This window comes from Hipposideros armiger, unplaced genomic scaffold (genome assembly GCF_001890085.2).
Source record: "Hipposideros armiger isolate ML-2016 unplaced genomic scaffold, ASM189008v1 scaffold_811, whole genome shotgun sequence".
NCBI classification, from domain to species: domain Eukaryota; kingdom Metazoa; phylum Chordata; class Mammalia; order Chiroptera; family Hipposideridae; genus Hipposideros; species Hipposideros armiger.
The window spans coordinates 642,180-666,728 of NW_017732161.1; the positions used below are offsets into that span (position 1 = coordinate 642,180).

Sequence of the window (24,549 nt, forward strand, 5' to 3'; positions counted from 1 at the left end):
TATTTTTTAATGTGAAGATACATATTTTAATAAGGCAAAGCTTTGATGTTTAATTGATTCTGCATTCAATGAGAAATGAACATATTTTCTAGCATGTCCTCTCAAAAATGTACATGTGCGCTAATTACTTAGGAGTACGTCATCTGCACAGGATTTTGTGTCTAAAATAATCCATGATGAAAATTTCAGAGTCAAGTGCCATCAGTTCCTCATTTACATTCCATCAGATCTGTGGTCTTTCAAATCAGATGAAAAGTCTAAGGTACTTCCTGTTCTACACATGGGATAGCCACCGATGACCCCTATGTTTGTATTTCTAGCCCAGATCTTGGCCCTAGAACTGCCTTCAAAGCCTTCTCTTTTGGACTGGTCTTTTGTCTCGATTGTGCTAAAACTCTGTCATTGAGATGCTTGTGAGGTATCCAAATGGAGATTGCAAGTAGGCACCCCCTGGGCTTCGTGTTCCCATAGCCAGTACCTATATGATCCCTCCATTGTAGTGCCTCACAGTCATCTCAAACTGAGCATAGTCATACCCGAACTCCCGATTCCCAACGCCACCCTGCCCGGAGCACATCTTCCTATTTTTCCCTACCCCAGTGAATGGCGCAGCCATCCCCTTAGCCAGAGATATGGAAGTGTCCTTGGTTCCTCTCCTTTATCCCTTATGTAGGATAGATCAGTGCATTCTGTGGTCTGTTCTGTTCTTTTCAGCAACTCCTGTCTCATTTCTAGCCCAACCCACTAACATCTCTCACCTAGTCATCTTTTTAACTCCATTCTTGTCACCTTGCGATTCATTATCCTCACAGCTGCCAAAGCGATGTCTGCACATCCCATCATGTCACTAACGTGCTTAAACACACTTCACCAATCCCAGTTCTTACGTCCAGCTGCACAACCAGCCCCTGCCTATCCTGTGCTCTTCACCTCTCACTGTGCCCCAAGCACTTGGTCTTCTTTCTGTTCTTGGAAGGTATCCAATGTTTTGCTACCTTACAGCTTTTGAACATCATCTGTCTAGAACAGGGATCGGCAAACTGCGGCTCGTGAGCCACGTGCGGCTCTTTGGGTACATTCTGTCTCAAAAGTTTGCTGACCCCTGGAAGAACCAATCCTGTCCCTCACAACAATTTAAAAATTATTCGAGAGCCGTAAATGTATTTTTACACCATTATGTGACTAATATCCTTTAAAAATTTTATAAATGAAACTATGATAGTTTTATTTTCATTTTCCATTTTACTTCGGAGCCTGTGGCTCATAAGCCGCAGTTTGCTGAACCCTGGCAGCTCTTCTGTCTCAAAAGTTTGCTGACCCCTGGTCTAGAATACTGTTAACTTCTCTATTCCAAATAAAACCTTTAATTATTACACTAGAGCCTAATGGTTACTGATGAGTGTGATTTGGGGACTAATTTCTATTCTCATACAGCACTATTTATTTTGTACTTGAAGGAGAATTTTAATAGCAATTAGTATGAAATCGTTGTTAAACTTAATTTACTATTGAGAAAACACAAGACTCTGCTTCAAACTGCTTCCAAAATAAAAGCCTTAATAAACAATCAATGTAATTATAACTTTAAAATGTAAAGAGGGAAAAAACCACAGTGTCAATAAAATATTCAGTATATGAAACACTTTGAAACCCTGGAAGAAAAGGGGATTCAAAGTATTGCTACAAAATTATTACTCGTTTAATTTTCACATGACTCATTTTAGTAAAGATGGTGAATTTTTATTAATGGTGTTTGTAAATACTATAATTCCTTATATGTACATAACACAGTTCAGTATACAAAAAAGTGTGCATGCATCATCTCGAATTTCCAACCTCAATAAATATTGTTTGAGAGTATGCTGTGCATCAAGCGCTATGCCAGGAATTTGTGAACAAAAATGTTCTTAGAGTTCATGATTTAATGGAGCAGAAACATAATAAACAAACAAACCGGCAAACACATACATGTGCCTGGAGGGATACTTTTCTTGCTCATACACGCTGTTTTTCTGGAGCCAGGAACATACTGAATTTCCAAGCCAACCTTTGGAAATAAAATACAAAGGAAAGGAAAAACCAGAAACTCATTAGGCATATTAACTCATTATTTGAGGCAGTATAAGAGATTTTATTGTTTTGTAGATAATCTGTCCACAAGAATGGAAAGTCCATTCCTACCACCGCATCCAGAATAGAATTCAGTGGGGTGGAAAGACCTGCAAATGGCAGGAGGAAGGGGAAGAGAGCCGGCGAGTGAAGGACCATGGTGGATGGGAAGAACAGAGGTTTGGCCCAGAGGGGAAGGTTTTTCTTCTCCTGCTGAGTGCCTCATAAGATGCCAAGTCAGGAGGCTAAGCAGCAGAGAGTAAGGAGACCTGTCCCACCCACAATTCCTCTGGAGAGACTAAGAGAGATTTGGAACCTGACGGATGAATTGTTTAGTATGCTCTCCTCGATTCTGTGGGCTTGACTTGCCAACAGCAAGCTTCATTATTAATGAACTGCATCATTCCTTGGTGAAGAAATCAGCTCTTTATAATTTAAAGAGAACTGGTTTTAGTAGTTAGAAAAAAGAGAACCAAAGTCTCCACAACATGATAGATCCGTAAATGTTGAAAGGACATTGGTGTTCCTTTGAGCCTTACGTTCATAGTTCACTAAATTACAATCTACCCACCCTTCCCCTGTTTGTGAGATCTGCCTTCCTCTACGTACCATGTTTCCCCGAAAATAAGACCTAGCCAGAGAATAAGCCGTAGCATGATTCCTCCAGGATATGGAGGGCACGCACCCCTCACATAAGGGTTTTATGACCTGTTTCAGGGAGAAGGGTGCCATTTCCACAAACTCCTTCAGCTTAAAATACTTAGTATGCCAAGGTGCCATATTTTGGCACCTAAAATCATGCTACGGCTTATTTTCTGGCTAGGTCTTATTTTCAGGGAAACAGGGTGTCATTAGACCCTCCTTCCCTGGCACCCATAAGACAATTCTTGTGTCTGAAATTGTACCCTTATGTAAAAAAAAAAAAAAACAATACAAAACTCCAGAAAACAAAATTGCAATCTGATGTGTAAAGGAGTTACTGTGCTATGTATGTGTAATGAAGTATTGTGGTATTTATAAGCATCATTAGTGAAAATTCATCTTTATTGAAGTGAGTCATTTGAAAATTAATAATTTGTTAATAATACTTTGAATTGCCTTTTGAGGTTTCAAAGTGTTTCGTAAACTGAATTATTTTATAGACAGTTACTTTTTTTTCCTTTTTACATTTTAAATGTCATAATTAAATTGACTTTTATTTTGGAAGCGGGCTTCTTTTGGTTGTCATTTACTTAATAATAGTAAATTAAGTTCAACAATTATTCCATACTAATAGCTACTGAGATTCTCCTTTAAGTTATAAAATAAATAATAATGTAAGAGAACAGAAATTAGTTCCTAAATCAAATTCATTTAGTATTAATATTTGACTCTAGTGTGAATATTGAAAGTCTGTTTCAGTAAGAGAAACAACATTATGATTCCTAGTCATTCAGCCTCATGCTTGTTTATCAGTGGGATACATTTTCAACTTTTGAATGTAGGATTTCTGTGTGTGTGTGTGTGTGTGTGTGTGTGTGTGTTTGTGTACAGTCGATTAACAATAAATCTTTAGGAATATGAGAACCAATAACATAGTCAAAACTAAACTTTTCCCTGCAACAACTACTTTTCATTTGTTCCCTGTTTCTCTAAAAGATGCCATTATCCATTTAATTGCTGAAGACAGCAATTGGGCATCATCTTGACAATTTCCTCTCCCTTATCTTCTGCATCTACTCTAACTTCTAGGTCTCTTTATTCTACCTTCTAAACTTCCTCCTCGGTTCTGTCCACTCTGTTCACCCCATGGCCACCACCCTAGTTCAAGCTACCATCATGTCTGAACTAGATTGCTGCTTAACTGGTCTTCCTAGGTCCGTTTTTGTCTCCTTTCCATATGACAGCAGGCATCTTATAATAACGTGAATCTAATTCTGTCCTGTCTCTGCTTAAGCACACTCATTCTGTCTCCTAACATAAAGTTCAACCCTTAATATGGTCTATGAAATCTCATGTGATTTTGTTACTACTACTTTTCCACTCAAAACCTTGCCCAAGCCACATTGCCTTGGGTTCATCTCTTTGAGACCAGGTACTCTAGCATTTCAGAGTCATGGCGTGAGCTGTCTTCCCTCCCTTCTCTGTACTCTCTCAGTTTAAGGTCACTTTCTCAAACCTCTCAGACTAAGTAAGGTAGGTCATCTTCATATTCACTTTGATGCCATCCTACATTTTCCCCTCTTAATACATATAACATTTGTAATTATTTGTTCAGTGTCTGTCTTCCCCACTGCACAGTTAGACCCAAGGAGGTGAAGAGTTAGTCTTGAGTTGTTCATCCTTTTATCCCTGGCCTCTTGCAGAGTGCCTGACACATAGTGGATGCTCAGTAAATATTTCTTGGATAAATGAAAATGAATAAATGAAATGAGTGAATGAATAGAATGAAAGGCTTATATGAGTATCACTCAAATACTTTTGGTGTTGAATTATGACAGTTGGAATTAGAAAAGAATAATGAAAATTTGAGCGTAAATGGGTGGTGCTTTTTATAAGTTTGAAAGTAACAGTCTTGTCTACTGAGGAATTGACTTGGCAGTGTATGGGTACATACAGAAAGAAGCTTTCAGGTGAAGAAATTTAAATATATTGGTAAGTTCTGAACAAGTAGAAGGAATTGTTTATGAGAATGTATATGGAATATAGAATCTAGAAGATATTTGTTTGCTTGTACCCATGCTATAACCTATGTAAACTAAACAGCTCTCTAAAATATAAAGGCTGATCCAGCATAATAACTTTACACTGCCTGGAAATTTCCAGACTTTATTTTTTTTTTATTTTTTATTTTTTTTAGCTGAGCCATCCCGCCACCTGTTGGCAGCTCACGGCTGCTCAGCTCGGGCTGACTCGAACCGCTGTTGCTCAGAGCTCAAACTCTTGAGCGAGCTCTTAACCAACTGAGCCACTCAGCCGGCCCCCAGACTTTATTAAGAATGCAGCAAAACCAGGAAGTAAGCACACACCCTTAAAGTAAAAAAACAAGTTAAATAGATGTCATAAAGTCCAAAGCATATGTATACCCAAACTTTTCACTCCGACTTTGCTTGCTCTTAATTTGCACATAACATCAATAAATCTATTTACTTGGCTCTCTCATTTTTAAGGCCAACGTCCCACATAAGAACTGAACAGGGAAAGACAATTGTAGTAACCTACTGTTGCCAACTGTAGTGTCAGCCAACAGAGAACCATCTCGCCCTTTTCCAGACTTCTGTGGAACTTGACTTGGATGACAGCACTAACCACGTTGGCTTAGCGGCATGATTGTTTTTAAAATGTCATTTCCCATTTGTTATAAGCTTTTTAAGGAAAAACCTTGGCTTTTCACAAGGTTTTCAGAGTATCACACAAAGCCATGTCATAGTTGATATTCATAAAGCAAAACAAAGCAAAACAACTCTGAGTCATCAAGACAAAATTATGTTTAATATTGTTTGAGGAGCTTGGAATGAAGTATTATATTTTAGAAATATTTTCATCCCTAATATTGGAAATAAAAGCTTTTCTTCTAAAAGAGGTGAATATGAAGTTATTACTTCCATTTTTTAGAGCCACTCATAAACCAGGGAGTGTCCCAGAGCTGAAGTTTTACTATTTACTAGTTCTATTTTTGCTGCGGTTTGCAAACCCTTTAAACTCAGCTGTTAGTACCCTATGAGGAAGCGAGAGTAAGTATTCTGATTTTATAAATAAAAACCTGAAGCCATAACTTAAATTATGACCTCAAGATTATAGCTATTAAGGGCCAGAAATTTTTAGTCTTTTTGGATACACTTAGCCATAAAAGCGATGTAGCATTGTGATAAAATCACATGCTTTAGTGCCAGAAAATCTAGGTTTGTACCCTTCCTTTGGTCACGTACTAGCTGAGTCACAATGGCCAACATGCTTAATCTCTTTAGATGAGGGCAATCTCTGAGCAATTATTGGTTATGTGACATTATCACATGTCAGTATGGCAAAGTATGAGCTGGAGTCACAAGAGGGCATCTTTGAGGAATCAACTAGTGAATTTCCTTTGGCTCCTAAAGCCAAAGGATTAGGAGTTAAACCAAAATACATTTACCCAGTGACACCACCCCTCTGTGTTTTAGTAAGTTATTTTTTTAGCCTCTCTGTTAATTTCTTTATATATAACTAAAATAATAACAGTACCTACCTGTGTCAGTCAGAAGAGGTCGTGTGCAATAACAAATAGCCCCCAAATCTCAGTGATTTAAAATAACAAAGATGTATTTCTCATTCCCTCATGTCTATCGTAGGTTGACCAGTAGCTCTTTCACTTCATCCTTATATGAGAACCTGGGATGATTGATTTTTTTTTACCATCTGGAACATTGTCAGTAATCATGGCAAAGGGAAGGGATCCTAGCAGATCATCCACTGACTCTGAAAGGTTTTTGCCAGGAAGGGACACATGTCTCTTCACTCACATTTCACTGACCAAGGCAAGCCATCTCTCTTGGATAACTTCACGGGGTTGGTAAAATGCAATCCAGCAATGGGCTGTGCCCTGGAAGGAGAACTAGAATGTTGGTGAACAAGCCCTGATGACCACCATCTGGCCCTATTAGGATCGTCAGGAGGATTAGTGAATGCAAAACACTAAGCACAATGCCTGCTACCTTGCAAGAACTAAGTAAACATTAGGGATAGTTATGAGTTACATTGGTTACAAACTTTATTAATAATGATGACTTTAAGCTTATTTCCACTTGTTGCATGTAGTGTTCAGTAAGAAAATGAAACTTCTGAAATAAAGCCTATGTCTAGAAAAAGGTAGGGGCTCATAACTTCCTAACCCTGCATGATGGAAATGCCTCTGTGTCCTACACAGGCATAGCATAAGGAGTTGGATGAGTTAGATGGAACAGTGGCCAGTTATTTTTTTCCTACCCAAATGGGAAATTTGTGATTTATAAACTGCTGAAGAACAAAGATGATTGGAATTCTATGTTTCATTTTATGGAGCCATGTTCATTATCTTTGTGTATCCAACACTGTTTCTTGCACGTTCCTCTGCACCATGTTAAGCTGCAAAACACACAGTCTAGCTTATGGATCATGGATTCTCCTAGGTTGATAGGCAGTAGGTCAGATGAGAGTCAAAACAATTTTGGCAAAAATAGATCCTCTTGGTTTTTGGAGTCCATTTTCTTCTTTTTTCTCCTTGGTAGTAGACCTTTCTCAGGCTTTATTTCTTCACTCTTTCCTTCTAAACAGCAAATATTGGTCATTGTTGATTGATGGTTGATTGATTACATTTTACCATAAAGGACTTTCAATGTGTTACGTCAGTTGGCACTTCCCTCTTCAATGTGTTATTCCGGCATGTGGGCTCCTGTAGAATGACGGTTCTGTCATCCTTTTGTCTTGGGTGCCCAGTGCCCAGTGCCGAGCAGTGTCTGGAACTTAGTGGGTCTTCACTAACTATGAATGGAGCACAGAATGAATGTGTAGCAAAGAGACTATCCTCAGTTAAAGGAATGTCAGGCATAGAGAGAACACAAGGAGACATTTTCTCAGTGCAGGAGCCCCTGAAATCCTAGGCTAAATGTCTTTTCCTTCCTACTCATTTCTTTCATCCTTCATGGCCAGGCCATGACACTGGGGAAGCAAGGAGTCTCCCTGTTCTTACAGCACTGCTGGATGTTGTTGCCTCTAGAGCAGCAGTTCTCAACCTTTCACAGGGGTCGCCTAAGACCATCGGAAAACACATCTTTTCGATGGTCTTAGGAACCGAGACACCGCTCCTCTATCCGTCTCCAGGCACACATGCAGATATGCCCACATACAAGTACCCGGCGACCCCTGTGAAAGGGTCATTCGACCCCCAAAGAGGTCGTGACCCACAGGTTGAGAACCACTGGTGTAGAGCCTTATTTCTCTAATAGCATTTCTTTCCCCACCTCCTTCCACCCCCAAAGATGAATCCTGTTTTAGAAGAAACACCGTCAGCAGTTCCCTCCTCCCATTTCATGAGTCCAGGCTGGGTCACTTGAGTAACTTGAGGGAATTCCTCCATATCAGTGGCCCTCAGGTTTCAGCGGCATCAGAATCATCTGGACAGTTTCTTAAAACAGACTGCTGGCCCATCCCCAGGTTTCTGATTCAGGTGGCAGCAGTGCACCCATGAATTTGCGTTTCTAACAAGCCCATAGGATATACCAGTGTTGCCATATTTTGGGTGGCACTGCGCTGTCTGAACTTTTCCAGTGTTCTTTCCTCTCCATGCCCTAAGACTTCGGTGCTATTTCTTTTCAGGTACTGGTTTTACTTAAGTTTTTCATGTTGGTTTTGAACTGTTGGAACAATTCTATTTATCTCTCTATGATATCATAATACTAGTGTTCCCTTTTATGTGTCTGCCCAAATGTTTTGATTGTTACGAATTATGAATCCCTATGCATTGGAACTGTCTCATCCTAGACGACCTTATAGAGAGAAAGCTGAGGGAGTTGCCCGCCCAGCACTTACGAAGGCTGTATTTGGTCTTTCCCTGTAGCAAAGACATTTGGACCTCTTAACCAACTATTTAAGAAATTTATGAGTGTTTTTATTGTACTCCTAGTATCTAGCTAGCTAGCCAGTTGGCCTTTTTGAAATCATTAAAAAAGAGTTATTTCAGCTATATTGATGCTGGTAGGAGATAAAATTAATATGCCTGCAATTTTTCACAAGGAATTTTATCATTTAGTTGACTTACTCAAGCTATAAATTCACAGTTATAGTTCTTAAATTGATCTTGACATAACAACAAAGTAATTTGACTTGAAAATAAAGACACGCATAGTCTAAAGAAATGAAAGTCCAGACTTTAAATGATGTTCTATTTGGGATGCTTATGAATAGATGAGCAAAGAAGATTATATTTAGTTAGACCATAGAGTGAGCTCTTTTCCAAATGGCTTATCTGGATTTTTTTCTCTATGTATATCTTTTCTCAGTGTGCCTCAAGTTACAAAAGGGCCATTTGTGTAGTTCAGTCAGCAGTTGACTGTGGGCAGCTGTGTATACATTTTGGTATTTGTTCTTTAGGGGTGTGCGTGCGTGCGTGTGTGTGTGTGTGTGTGTGTGTGTGTGTATGTATGTAAAATCTTTTTCAAATAAATGACACTGCTTACTACATTGTGTTTTTGATACTCAATTAACATATCAAATTTTGTTCTGTAGTTAAATGGTTTTCTACATTTTTAAATGACTACATAGTATTCCTTTATTTAAATATACCATAATTAATTGGTCAAATCATTGTTAATATAATAGAAAGGGGGAAAAATACATGTTGCCATGTAACCCACTGGAAACAGAGAAAACTTACATATAAACATTGATAGCAAACAAAAAAAACTTGCTATTTCCTTAGTTTATACCTCTCATATGATACTTTAGGAGGGAAATGAAATCTTTAAACTGATTGGATTTTAAAATATTATCAAATAGTTTAGAGTGATAGGAATCATTCTTTTAATATCCTCTCTTAGTTTTGGAGACAGATGGTCAAATCTGTAGTAGTAAAGAGATAAAATACCAAAAATTATGCCTCAAAGTAATAAGATACAAAAGAAACCTAATAGATTAGAGTATTGCCACTGTTACCTGCTTTTAGAAATATCTGATCTTTATTTTTTTATCTATGTATTGGGTGATATGATTTTAGGTTTTGGGGTGTTTTTTTTGTGGAACTTCTCACAGATTTGATAATTTTTATAGAATTGGGTTCTTATAGAGGTAAGAAGTTGAACTGATTTTGTCATCACCAACAACTGCAAGTTATTGTGGATATGCAATTCAGAGATGCATATGATTTCTTTCTTTAAATGACATACTTTGTTCTTTCTTTAAATATATTTTTTCTTTAAATATATTCACTGCATTCTAAATTCATAATCATAAACTCTTCTTTCTCCTCTTATCTCCTTGTTTTCTTTCAGCATCTCCAATTATGCCTCCTGCCCCTAATCCTATTTCTGTTAATGTGTGGTACAATTGAATGAAAAATCACATGTTCTTTACACAGATCTGGATTTCAAACCTTGCTGTTCTACTTCCTGGCTGTGTGGCATTGAACAAATTACTTAACCTCTCTGAGCCTCAATGAAATGGTAAAATTTTTTTCTCCCTTACAGAATTTTACTGAAAATTAAACATAATATATTATCAGGATGCAGTAAACACTAGTTCCTTTCTCATTTCTAATTTTTCATTCTTCTCGAATTTTATACTTTCCTCCAAAGTCTCCAGACGAATAATCCAAACTTCTTGACAGTTCTCTTGTAAAAGATTCAGGATACAACTTCATTCTTTCTGGAATTCATCATTATTAAAAAGTCACTATTTAACTAATATTTACTTTGATCTCAGTAAGGCTGTAGACCTTAGTTAACTTTATTCCATTTAAATCTGAGCAAAACCTAAAATAACCTTTTAAGCAGCCCATAGCCCTCAACTACTTTATGAGAAGGAATTACAATCTGAGATCACAGGTTGAACAGGGAGGGTTGGGTGGGGGAGTTAAGATGGTGAGTGGTGTCTCTATCAAGTAAGTCTTAAAGATTTTACCAATGAATTCGGTCTTCTGCTTGGGGATTGCTGATAGAAAATTATACTTCTTAGGTCTAAACCCCAACCAGTCTGAATTCATGAAAGTCCATTTGTATGGTACTTGTGGTTCGTCTTCTCTGTTTCCTCTGTTTGAAGTTCCTCTCTGCCTCTCTGCTTTTCCTCCTCCCTTCTTTGAAGACAGCTCTAGGATCACCTTTTCTATGAAACCTCTCCTGCTCACTCCTACACCTCTCCCTACCCCTGTCCTACCTCCTACCCCCTAAGGTCACGGTCTCCTTTTGATCTTCTCTTCCCATGAATCCTTCTGTCATTGTGCCTAGAATGCTTCTTGGTACTGGCTTGTCTCCCCGCTTCTAGGCTTTCAGCCTGATAAGAGCACAGAGGATGTTGGATTCACTTTGGAGCTCTGGCACATAGTCGGTACTCAACAAATACTGGTTGAAAACAGAAATAAATGTTAAACATCACAGGCATGGATTCCTCAGATAAACGAGCATAGAGGTTGAAATTATTATAAGTGATGATCGGATTAAAAGCAGCCCAATCAGACCTAAATAGAGACGAGACAGATTGCCTGCTTTTCAAAGTGAATTAGAAATTTAAATCAATTATCAACATCCTTCTGGAAGAATTAGGAATGTTATTTGATTTATTTAATTAATTAATTTCATTCTCTTATGCAAATTAAGGAAGAAAGAGTCCTCTTTAGCATTTAAAAAATAATACAAAAATAATCCAGATACCCTATAAATATGTGATGTAAAGCAAAGAATATTGAAGCCTGAACAAGCTGTGCAGTTACTTCAGTTTTCGACATTATTTTTATTTTGAAGATACAGCCAGTTCAGAAGTAATATGATGGCTACAGAACTGGAGCTGGAAGGCCTGTAAAACACTTGCTTACATACAAATTACGTATCCTCTTAGACTTTTAGCTCATTGGTATGAAGGGGATGTTGATAACTACTTTTTAGAGTTATGAAGATTTAATGAGCCAATATGTGAATAAGCCAACAGAGATCTGATTAATTTCCAAAAGGCTACAAATAAAATCTGTGGTTTAGCATGTAACTAACAAATCTAAAAAATATAGTAAGTTATGTTTTTCAGTGGGTCTGATATTAAGGATCAAAATGTAAACAAATGCTAAGTGTTTGTTTAAAAAGCACACAGATATCAAAACTTATAGCTCTATTAGTATTTGATTTTGATGAAAAAAATCAATACTGAAAGCATTTTTAAAATCCAGGTTGAAGTCACGTGAATGTATAGGATGGCCCAAGCTTGGCAGAAAAGTGTCCTCCATAAGCCCCAACGTTGTTAATGCCTGGAAGAAAAGTCCCAAATAAATATACTCTCTTTGGGCTCGGCTTCGTCAGGGGAAAGGCACACGGGTAACCCGAGTGCCAGGGGCCAGGCCTGCGCCCTTCCCACCACCTGACTGGCTCCCGCCATGTGGCCCTTTCCACTGGCCCTTCAGCCCTGGGATGACTCGGGTCTGTCTAGACACACAGCTGTGCTGCACACAAAGGACGAAATGGTACATGGAGGCGCAGAACAGAGATTTAACTTTGGAGCACGGACATCAAATAAAATTCAGTGTTGCTTCTTCATCCTTAGGAGGAATGACTGTGCGGCAGGTTAAGTGGGAGAACCGTTTCGGGAGCTCCAGCCCAGTCCCCTCTCTCCTAAAGAAGCTGGAGATACCTGTACAGTCTCTGTGGCTGCATGCTTCATGAGAATAATAATTCCGAAGTTGCAGGATATTCTCAGAAAGAAGCCCATTTCCATAAGTGAATCAAAGTTGTAAGGAAACTGAAGGTCATCGGTGAGGACTGAGCTTTGGGGAAAGAAATAAAGCCATCCCCCCTCCCAAGGCCAGAAGGGAGCTGTGTAAACAGGGTGACCCATCATAGATGACATCAGTCCTGATAAAGGATTTGTTTCATAATGCATAGCATTATCCTTGATCATAGTCTAGGTGTAAATTTCTTAAAGGCAGATACTGATTCTTAATTCATCCTGTATGCTATAATACCTTGGACCCAGTTAATACAGGTATTGCTCAGGTAGGCGGAATTGTTTTCTGTGCTTCAAGATTATGACAGATCATAAATAAGTCTTTCTTTCTTAAATGTCTGATTTAGTCTAGTTAGTGATTTTAGCCTAACTAGTTCTGAATTTTTGCATCAAAGGCTACATGACACCTGTTTTTAAATGAGCAAGCCCACATAATTACCCAAATGTGTATCAGGTGATCTGCCTTTTACTCTTAATTTTCCAAACTTCAGCATCTTTTTTTTTCCCTCTGTATTTAATTACCGTTACAAAGTGGAAATGAAATAAAGGCAGCACATGCTCCTTTCAAAAAAAATGAAGAGTACAGTTATATATAAAGTGAGTGTTCCGTTACCTTTTACCTACACTTTTATCTCACTCTTTAAGCATCAGCACTGTAAACAGTGGTGTCTTCCACACCACTTCAGTACATATCCAAACAGATGTTCTGTTTGTTTGACATAAACAGAATCTTACTCTTTATTTCTGTTCTAAAATCTTAGAAATTTGATGTGACCATTCTTCCTTCCTTATTGACATATATTAATCCTTTTAAATATCTATATTCCATTATTTAGATGCAGCATAATTGATTCAGCCAGCTTTCTATTGATGAGCATTTAAATTGTTGTCGTTACTGTAGCGCTAAACGGGTACTTTATGTGTATGTCTACAAGTCTAAAGGCTGTATTCATAGAAGTGAAATCACACTGGAGGAGATGGGGGTTTATACTTTGAAAAGTCATTCCCCAATTAACCTCAAAAAGTAACAATTTGTCCTCAGTGACAGTTAATTAGTTTATTTCCTTACACCTTACCAGTAATGAGCATAATCAATCCCTTTTTTTTTCATATTTGTCCATTAGTAAGTGAAGTTATATCGTTACTTTTGAAATTGCTTTAGCTTAAATTTCTTTCCTTACTATTCAGTTACTCTTTTCATTTGTTAGCTGGACATTTGTATTTTTCGTCTATGAATTGACTATTATGTCTTTGGTCCATTTTTCTCTTAGATTGCTATCTCTCACAGGAAATTACCAGTGAAGCAAACCATTAGAAAGTATAAGAGATACTTGAAGCTAAAAATATCTCAGACATGATCCCAAAATACCCTCCCCTAGTAGACAGAGGTAGCAGGCATGTATGGAGTTTTGCAGACATAGATTTATCCTCTGTTGTGAGGTCAGGCCTCCCTGAAATCACTTTTACTGCTAAGCATTCTTTCTGGTCTTTTTTATATTCCTGATATCTTATGCAGTTTATCATTCTTCTCAATTTTCCCCTTTCAGTTAACATTTTTAGAGTCAGGATTTGGTAGATGATTCAGTAATCCACAATCCCAGCAGACAGTTCCTCTCCTTATGTAAATACTTTTACAAAGAAGAGCTGGGAAGAAGTAAGGATCTTAAAGTATATAGGAGTTATTCATCATTTCAGATAGTCATTAATGTTTACAATAATCCATAATTTTCTCCCCCAGTACACGTTTCTTCTCTTCCTCTTCTTTATCTCCCACCTTTCCTTCTTCCTTCTTTTCTGACCTTTGCCCTTCTGTTGCTTCCTTTCACTTCCTCTCCAGCAGCAGCTCTGAATCAATTAATTTTGTCTCTTGGAAGTCTTGGTAAAACCTCTAAATAAAGCAAGCATTCATTGAGTGATGTTTCTTCAGTGGTGAAACAGTAGGTGCTCCCATTATATTCAGGAGAGCTACCATCACTTGGAAAACTTTATAAGAAATTTGATGTACAGTATGTTACTGTGTATTAAAGGATGACACTGCTCATTGCTAATTTAGATGGTGTTTTTGCTCTGGTGAGAGATGGTTCCTCACCTGCAGTAGAGAAGAAAGTGAGATCTTTTGCATCCTAAGCAGTATTGGCAAGGACGTGTAACATGCAAAACCGATAGACATATATTTGATAGAAAGTGGAGCAAATGGAATTGAATACTGCCCTCTGTCTTTCCCCCTTGTCCAATAGAATGTCAACAGTGTGTTTGGATTTTCCATTTAAAATCACTACAAAGAATATTAGTAACTGTTAAGAGTCTCACTTTCCAGTGTTATCTCCACAGACATAGTCACCGTACCTCTAAGTGAAGTTCCCATATATATTCTGCAGAGGAGAGATCTGTGTAAAAAGTCCAGTTTGTGATTTTAAATGCTTCAGCTCTTTATCCAGGAATATCTCAGCTAATTTCCTCATCTTAGTAAATATGTGACTTCTTTAGGGGTGACTGCTTTACACGGATTTCAAATTGACTTCCTGCCAGGAAATGCAGTGAACAGGGAGTGTTACAGTCATTGTTAAGAGCTTGTCCAGATTTGAAAAATTGGGGTATAGAGCAGGAAGCATATTTCTACTTTGAGGGGATACAGGCTTCTAATTTCTTCTGTGCCTGCACAATATGTCTCCTACTGAGTCTCAGCAAGGTTTTTCTCTAACAGCTTATTATGGATCTGTTATTTGGTCTCCCGAAGACTTTTGTGTGCTGTGGACGCCATCGTTTTAGTTCTTGGAGAGCAGTTGTTCTATGTCATTGCTACACAGCTCATAATTGGTTTAGGCCCACATTTCACAGTTTATAAGGCTGGCAGGTTTGAAGGCATCAGTAAGAAAGAACACACAGAGTATAGATTTCCAAGTGCATTCTCTACTCCTAGCCTTTTCTGCATGCTTAGGATGTACCTGACCACAAAGTATAGTTTCTGTTTAATGACTTGACTCATAACCCTGCTAATGATAAAAAGTTCTGTGTTTCCCTTTAGTTCCAGCATTCTTGTGAACGTAAAACTGTACTGAATAATAAAAAACCATTCTCTCCAAGGTAGACCAGCAAACGCCTTCAGAATGTACATAAAAATCATAGCTTAAACTTCTGGTCACAAAATTAACATTTTGCACATTTTCACTTTATATCACCCTTATGGCATCTTCTTTTGTTCCCATATCCCCAATCCCCACATTCCTCTTTGTTTTCAGTCTGCTTTACTCTTAAGTGTCCCAGTGGAAATAGAATGGTGCTTGCTGAATCAATCAGATTACTCGGGCATTTGATTCATTGACAGCATTAAGATAAGTAAAATCATCAGATACACTGGTTTGTGTTTTTCTGTTTTGTTCTTATTATTGCTATTATTTTTGTCATAAGTCTCCAAATCTGAAGAAATAGAATGAATTAAAAAGAAAGGCATGCTTTACTTTTTCTGTATTTCCTACCTGTCTCTCTCTTATATAAACTAAAGTCTTCTTTACAACTACCAGATTATTAATGCTCTGCCACTCAAATACAAACTCAGCTAGTTTTTGACTCTAAATCCCAGTACAAACTTGCAGGCATAATTTTATTTCCATATCATTATTTAATACATTAAAATATATTTTTGGTTTGCCTAGCTGAGCAATGAAAGAGTTAATAATACTGCGCAATGAAGAGTTGATAATAGCTATTGTTTGAGAACTTATTATAATCAGCTCTGTGGTGAATACTTTATATATAGTACTTTATTTTAATCCTTAAAAAGACCTTAAAATTAGACATATCTGACATCACTAATGTAGATATTGGTTCCCAGACACTGAGCTGCGATTTGCATTCATTATTTCCTTTGCTTTACAACAACCCTATAGGTACTGTTACTGTCCTTGTTAACAGAGGAAGAAACTGAGGTGTTAAGAGGTTGAGTCAGTTGTTCAAGTGTGTTGTTAAAGAGAAAACCACAGGCCCAAAATGATGTCACTTGTGCTAAAGCCCATTCACCAGAAATGTAATCCTAATCAACCAGTCTGGAATTTTGCAGTCACCACCAGTGAAGTCACCTGTCATGTGGGGGCCCTATCCATCCCCGCCATAAGAAAAAGAGGCACTCTGCATGATGAAACCCTTGCCTTTCCTTTCCCCCTCAACAGAAGAGGTCCTGACTTAAAAACAATCCTTTATTTTGCTGCCAGCTCGCTTGCCCCACCCCTCTTCCTATGAAAACCTTCCACCCTGTACAAGCCCTCAGAGCGCCCTTCTAGCTGGTAGATGGGATGCTGCCCATTCATGAATCACTGAATAAAGCTAATCTTCCAATTTATGACATTGAATTTTTTTTTAAGATTTTATTGGGGAATTGTAGGAGGGGAATAGCGTTGGGGAATTGGGGAAGGGGAACAGACAAGTTGTTCTTTTGTTCTTCAGTATAGTTGTGGAGGACGTCGCTTCACTGGCCCATGTTGGTATTTTCATTGCCTTCTTCCCAGGAGAGGTAGTCACTCGCCGGCCATTGGACCGCCGCTTACAGTGGCTCATGGCAGCTCACGAAAGCGCAGGCCAGCTGCCGGCCAGCCCCACTGCAGCCTACGCCGTCACCGGCAACTCACGGCAGCCCAGCTCCAGGTCGAGCTGTTATTCACCCTCTAGCTGTAGAGGGCAGTGTCACTGGCCCGCATGTGGGGTCCTAACCAGGGCCCTGCTGCTCAGAGCTGGTGTCCCCAGCCAACTCCTAACCAATGTGCCACTCAGCTGGCCCTGAATTTTGTTCTTTAACAGTAGCTAGTAAGTGGTGTGCAGGACTCAAGACCCCCCAGGTCTTCAGCCTCCAGTGTCCTATACGCTGTGTGTTAAAGAGGGTTTTACCATCTTACAGATGGAGAAACTGAGATAAGGAGTTTAAAACAACTTGGTCGAGGTTGCGTGGCGCTCAAGTGATGAAGCAAGGAAGTGACCCCCATCTCTCTGATTCCGAAATCCATATGCAAAACCATCATGCTACACATGAAAAATATTATGTCTACTCCATTATTTTTTAGAACTTGAATATGATTGAACTATTATTTACCCATGGGCGTTTTCTTCATGAACTTTGATAAAGATATAGGTTAGAAATCCTATTCTAAAAATTGTAAACGTCTCTACTGGGAAGAAAGTCCAAAAACTGTTCTAGCTTGAACAGAAAATACTTCCATCTGTCACATTTGTGGATATCACATGGGTTTTTATATAATGTTTTTGTTTTGTCTTGAAGACAAAAATTTTTACTTCCTTTTGGCAGATAGCCTCACATTCTGGTGAGTTTTTAAATTTTGAGATAAGAATAAAAATTCAAATATATGACAGTATCAAATATATTAAAAATAATTTTCACACTCCAACAGAGAAGATAAAGAGGAACCATAGGGCAAAGACCCTTGTGAGACAGTCAGGGACAAGCATGAATTAGACTCTGTCTGCATGGCCAACTCCTACTGATATGCCAAGCCTCCATGAACGGCTGGTACTTCTGGGAAGCCTTCCCTGATTCCTCCAGACAGAGTGGAAAAGCATTTTCCAACGTCCCCATAACTCCGTCATAGCAGTCAGTTAAGTTCATTTTAAATATGTACTTTACCTGCTTACCCACTGGACTTCCAGACTCCTTGAAACCAAGGACTGGGTTTTATTAGCTTTGTGTCCCTAGTGTCTAGCACATTTCAGTGATATTTAAGCCAGTTCACAGTTCACAGATAAACTTGCTGAGCATTTATTATACTCCAGGCACACTGTGAGGTATTGGGGTAGCATGAAAAACAGTAGAAAAAGGAATATTTCACCAAAAATAAACATTGGACTGGGAGTCTGAAAACTTGAATTCCAGTCCTATTCTTTCTGCTAATTCATTGTTGGATCTTAGACAACATTCTTGGTCATTAGTTAGCTGTAAGGAATATCTGATTCAAAGCCTTTTCAAGTCTCTCAATTCTGCAAGCCTATTTACTTATAATCATCTCAGATATAAATGAAGGCATCTGGCACTACGTCTGATATAACTATGTTTGATGTGTGGTCAGGAGAGCACCTAAGTGTACAGGAATAAACTTCCGTGAGGGTGTGAATATTAAAAACTGGTATGGATTAGTGCTAGAAAAGCAAATTCCAGAATGTGCTTAAGCTTGTTAAAAGGGTAGAGGGAAACACCAATAAGGCTTTTAAAATTATCGCGCCCACACAGGGGAGGATAAACCTGACAACTAGATGAGATGGTGTAGTATTAACACATGACACACAAAGCAGAAACCTCAGTCAAGGAGGAAGCGTTTTGGGGTGAAAAGGGTTGGATAGATATGGTCCAGCAGGAGGATGGGCTAAAGGCAGGCAGTAGACAGTAATAGAGCACTTGAATGAGTAGAAGTCTACATCTGCAGTGATAAAGGTAACAAATGAGACTGTATTCCTACTGAGGATTTCTGAGATCTGCGAAGAATGGGTAAGACACCAAGGGCCTGGAAATGGCCCAACAGGACCCTGGCTTGCACAGTGAAGAAGGTGTCGTGAAAATTTTAAGCTGGTAGTCTTGATAGCTGTGCCTTGATTTATGAACACTAGGATTCTAAAATGGGATGATTAACCCTCTGTCAGGCACAACTGATATCACAGATTCACTGCCCCCAAAGATGCCGCTATGGGGCCGGCCAAGTGGCGTGTTGGTTAAGAGTTGGCTTGGGACACCAGGTCTGAGCAGCAGGGCCCTGGTTCAGATCCCACATTAGGGCCAGTGATGCTGGGCCCTTTACAGCTAAGATGGTGAACAACAGCTCGACCTGGAACTGGGTGTAAGCTGCAGCCCCTGCTGTGCCATAAGCTACTGTGAGCAGCTAGCAGCCAGCGTGAGCTGCCATGAGCCACCGTGAGCAGCCATCCAATGGCCGGCGAGTGATCTGCCTCACCCCGGAAGAGCACAATGATAAACCAACATGGGCCAGAGAAGCGACATCCTCAACTAGACTGAAGAACAAAAGGACAGCAACTTGTCTGTTCCCCTTCCCCAATTCTCCAACGCTGTTCCCCTCCCCCCAATTCCCCCAATAAAAATCTTAAAAAAAAAAAGCGCTATGAAATATGTCTTTCCTGTGTACTAAGTCACAAATAAATGGTGATAGGTTACGGTAGAGGGGGAAGATACGGAAGTGATGAGTCATGATACTTAACTGTTAGATATTTGAAAATTTGCATACAATGAATCTGTGAGATCAGTTGCTCTGGAGGGTTAATATGTAGCCAATAGTTAACCCAAACTAATTTTTTATTTTTTTATTTTTGGTTGTCAACAGAAGAATATATGCATATCTGTCTTTTAGTTTGGCATTTGATAAAATCACGTATCTTTTTGGAGAATATGGAAACTCTGTGTGGCTGACCCTCTAGTTAAAGTTTATTTATAATTGGTTGAAAGGCCTCCTCAAAAAGATGGTTGCTGATTGTTACGTTCTTCAGTCCAGGAAACATATTTTTAGCCCTGTATCTTACTACACTACCAGACATCGGCTTTTCCTAATTGCATGCATGAATATCTACACAAAGTACCAAAGTCCACCTAGGAGGAGCTCTCTAAGAGAATGCCACAGAGTTTTCTTCAAGTTCCAAAAGTTTGGATGAAGCTTTGGATCCAGAGCGACTGATACGCAAAAACTCTGTGCCCAAGTTAAAAAAATGAAATTCATGTGGTAAAACCTTCATTTGGATCTTTCAGGAAGTAAGTCCCGACCCGGCACAATCAGGGATGGTAGAGAGCAAAGAGAAGTGTGGAGGCGGGGGGTGGTCTGTTCTGAGTCTGCAGAACAGACAGGTGTGAAAGGCCCACTGCTCGCCCAAGGGCATGCTTTCACCCTCATCTACTCCCCGTGGCTTCTATCATGTGGTCAGTGTGATTTCAGAGACGCAGTGGGTTCATCCATTGTCAAAGTTTTAAAGGCAAAGAGCATTATTTAGGGTCTGGTGTTCTGATGGAAACAGGAATCAAAATAAGAAAAACTGACAGGGAAAGAAAACCTCAGGGAAAGCAAATTTAGTGGCCATCCCATCCTCATCTCAAAGTCTGTAGGAGCACAGGCTCTGGAGCCACCCCAAGCTCTGTGACCTTAGGCAAGTTACCTAAACTCCCTCAGCCTCAGTTTTCTCATCTGTGAAATACAGATCATAACGATTATATCCACTTCCAGAACTGTTGTGAGAATAAATATGTTCTTATACCTAAACGGCTTGGTGCCTGACCTAAGCAGCGTGTGTTAGCAATTATTATATTGCTATTATTATTAAAACTTAGAAGAATGCTATGATTTGTTACAACAGGAGACTGTAGTAAATCAGGTCCCTATGCCCATCCCCTACCACCAACAAAAAAAAACAAAAAACAAAAAAAAGCAGGGATCAATGTGTAGGATGTGGCTTTGCAGCACAAATAAAAAAGTAGATTTAGGCTTTTGCACATACTGACCATTTTGACCACGTTGACATTGCAGTATGAAGATGTAAAGGCCTGTGCCTTCACTGCCCTTAGGTTGTATGTTTCACTAGGCTTTATTTTCTTTTTCTTTTTTTTTTTAAAGATTTTATTGGGGAATTGGGGGAGGGGAACAGATAAGTTGCTGTCCTTTTGTTCTTCAGTCTAGTTGTGGAGGACATCACTTCACTGGCCCATGTTGGTATTATCAGTGTGCTCTTCCCGGGTGAAGCAGTCAGTTGCTGGCCTCTGGACTGATGCTCACGGTGGCTCACAGCAGTTCACGAAAGCTCACGCCCACTGCTGGCCAGCCCCACTGCAGTCTACGCTGTTGCCCGCGACTCATGGCAGCCCAGCTCCAGGTTGAGCTGTTATTCACCCTCTTAGCTGTAGAGGGCACAGTGTCACTGGCCCTAATGTGGGATGCGAACCCGGGCCCTGCTGCTCAGAGCTGGCGTCCCAAGCCAACTCCTAACCAACGTGCCACTCGGCCAGCCCTCACTAGGCTTTTTATTGCAAAGCTGCCTTTGGTGTCCTCATGCTATTTCCCAATATCAGTTCTGCATTATTTTTTCATCTACAAATTGAGATTAATTTTCCTAAGATAACAGCAGCTGTATTTGTGTCTTACTCGTAACTCCATTGCATGTAAGTGTGAAATTCAAGCACTCATAAATGACACTTCCTAATTTCCAAGACTTGGCCCTCCTTGCCTCTCTAGGTTTACGTCTTTCCTCCCTCAGTGCTGAGCTATGTGCTAAAGGCAGGCCTGAACTCTGTTCTCCAGCCTTTCTTTCTCTTGACTTACCTGAAATGCTATTCACTTGATTTTTTACTCTGATAAATGTTAGAATGCTATCATCTGCACGAAGCCTGTTGTAAAGTTCCCCCCTATTGAAGTTTTCATTCTAGAGGTCATCTCATTCTGTTTTAGGTGGACATTCCAATTCCTTCATTAGGTTCCAAGTTCTTTAAAGCAGTGACTGAGTTTGCACATCTTTGCTTTCCCCTCAGGACTGAGTCCCTGAGTCATAATAGATGCTCACTTAGTGCTGAATTGCTTCCAGTGGAATTAAAGGAAGACAATGGCTCCCAACCCGAGCTTGCTCATTCTGGGAGTTTGGGTGCCTCCGCCTGGGTCTGGCCAGGGTAAACCGGCTGCAGAAGCTGTGTGATCCTTTCATTTCCCCCCATCCTGTTCTTTATTTCTAAACTCCTCCAGGAGTCTTTTCTCTTCATGTTTAAATAAATGTTCACACTCTTACACTGTCCTTGCTTTTTGTTCGTGTCCGCTCTAACCTGCTTTGCTTCCTCACAAAGGAGCCGAGTCTCTCATCTCTCTTTTTCACCCTCCTGTCCCCATCTGTCTTTCTCCAAATATTTTTTCCCCTCCTCCAGCCCCCTTTCCTCTATTAGCCTCAAGAATAGAAAATGGCACTGCTTGCAGAAAATGTTTTAACAAGTGAGGCAGGACTAAGAATCTGTACAGAATGGCAATTCCCAGTGGTTTTTCTAAACCACATGAAATCCTTTTGCCCTTGTTTTTATTCAATTCAGAAGGATTTTAGACTAAATCCTTATCCTGCCATATGGGAATAACTGAGTGAGACGGCTGCTATCTAATCTAAGCATTTTATTCAAACATTTGAAGCTTTTGGTTTAAGAAAACATAGGCTGACACTGTTTTGTTTTAGCCAAGGTTTGGGGGAAGTTCTAAACTGTAGTATGTATACATTGATGAATTTCATAGACTAGCGCTATGGGTTACAATCTATTAGTTGGTTCTTCCAGCATTAAACCATTTTAATCCTAGTTATAACTCCAATGAAGGCTGGGTTTCCTCACCAGCTTTCTCAGCTAGCTAAAACTAGATACCATCCACAACCCTATTTAAGCACAATGCAGAAATCATAAATAGATATTCAACAGGAGAGCTTGATTTTGCAAGACAAGATTTGAGGCTGTGAAGAAGCCCTCTCAGAATTGGCCAGAGATGTTGCGGGTCTGAAAATAGCCTGTTTCCTCCCAGCCAGATTTGGCAACTTGAGAACTATTCATTTCAAATCAAACAAATATTTTACCAACTCACAAAATGTTGCTTTTGTTTTGGTATTAATTTTGTTTATGTTTTTAACTAGAAATGTAGTGTAGTAACATGATGGTCATTCAGCATATCTCAGGAGAATTATTACTTATTGAGCATTTTAGCAAGTATTTCTTGAACACTGGCTATGTGCAAGGTACTATATTGAATGTTTCTGGTAATATAAATATGAATTAAACTTGATGTTGGACTGCAAGACATGGAAGAACTAAGACAGTATAATATTGCAAGTGCCACAGAAAACTTGCTAAAATGTTCTGAGGAATGAGAGCTCATCTGGGATTTGCTGAGTGAGAGAAGGCTTTATAAAGGGAAGTAAAATATGAGCTTTGATGACTAGCCATATGTTATGTGAAAATGGGGGGGGGGTAAGGGAGGTCTAGATGGATGAAACATTATTAACAAAGTCTCAGAAACAGTATAATATGGGGCACAGGGAATATTGTTGCGTTTTAATTTTATATAAATGAAAGGGAGAAGTTAGAAATAAAGCTAAATCCCATGGGTTTGAAATCCCAGATTAAACTTTGGTAAGTAGTGAGGGATATTTTATGAATTATTCTAGTCTTTAAGCAACTTCACAGCTGTGTTTTAGGGTAATGAATCTGCCTGCACCATGTAAGCTTGATTGTGGACGAAGAGAAGTTGGAGTTTGGAAGACCAGATGGGAGGTTGTTATAATGATCCAATAAGACTAATAAGAGTTGCTCTAGGCTGGAAAGAGTAAGTTGGAATGGAGGGATAGAATTGAAAAACATCACATAGTGAAAACTTCTAGGGTTTAGAATCTGATTGGAAGATGACAGGAAGACGAAAGAGAGGAGTTAAAAATGACTATGAAGAGTCAAACTGAGAACTGACACCATTAAAATTAAGTCAAGTTGTGCAGGTAGAAAGGTGAGTTCAGCTTTGCCAGAAGTGCATTCATGTATATATGTTCGCCAATAGAAAGTTGGAAATGTGAAATTGAAACTCAGGCTGTGATTTGAAATATAGACTTGGGGCTCATTAGCATAAAGGAAGTGGTGGAAGGTGTAGGAGTGGATATGAATGCCAAGGGAGAGTATAAAGATAGCCAAGGTCAGGACCCTCGGGGGACGGTGGTCTACTTTTAGGTGAGGGAAGATAAGCATAATTGAAATAGTGAGGTCAGGGAAGAGCCAGGAAGACTTAAGACCATGAAAGACTGGACAAGAGTTTCAAGAAAGGAGGGGTTAGTAATATCCATGGAAATAGAGAGGGAAATTAAATGTGATAGTTAAGAGTTCATTGGTGACTTTCACGAGGGTGGTCTTAGAACTGTGAGCTGCTGGAATGTATTCTCTTTGTAAGTCTAGGGTTTATTTATTTATTTTGGACCTATTAAGTATTCTGGATTTTTCCATTTCTTTAAAATAATACAGATAATGAGGATTGTGTGTGTGTGTGT

At 39.2% G+C, this 24,549-nt stretch overlaps 1 protein-coding gene across 3 annotated transcripts in view; it reads left to right on the top strand.

Moving 5' to 3' along the window:
- The window catches only part of TMEM200A (transmembrane protein 200A), a 70,312-nt gene that overhangs the window by 42,268 nt on the left and 3,495 nt on the right, over window positions 1–24,549 (top strand). The gene's annotated exons all lie outside the window — the stretch shown is intronic.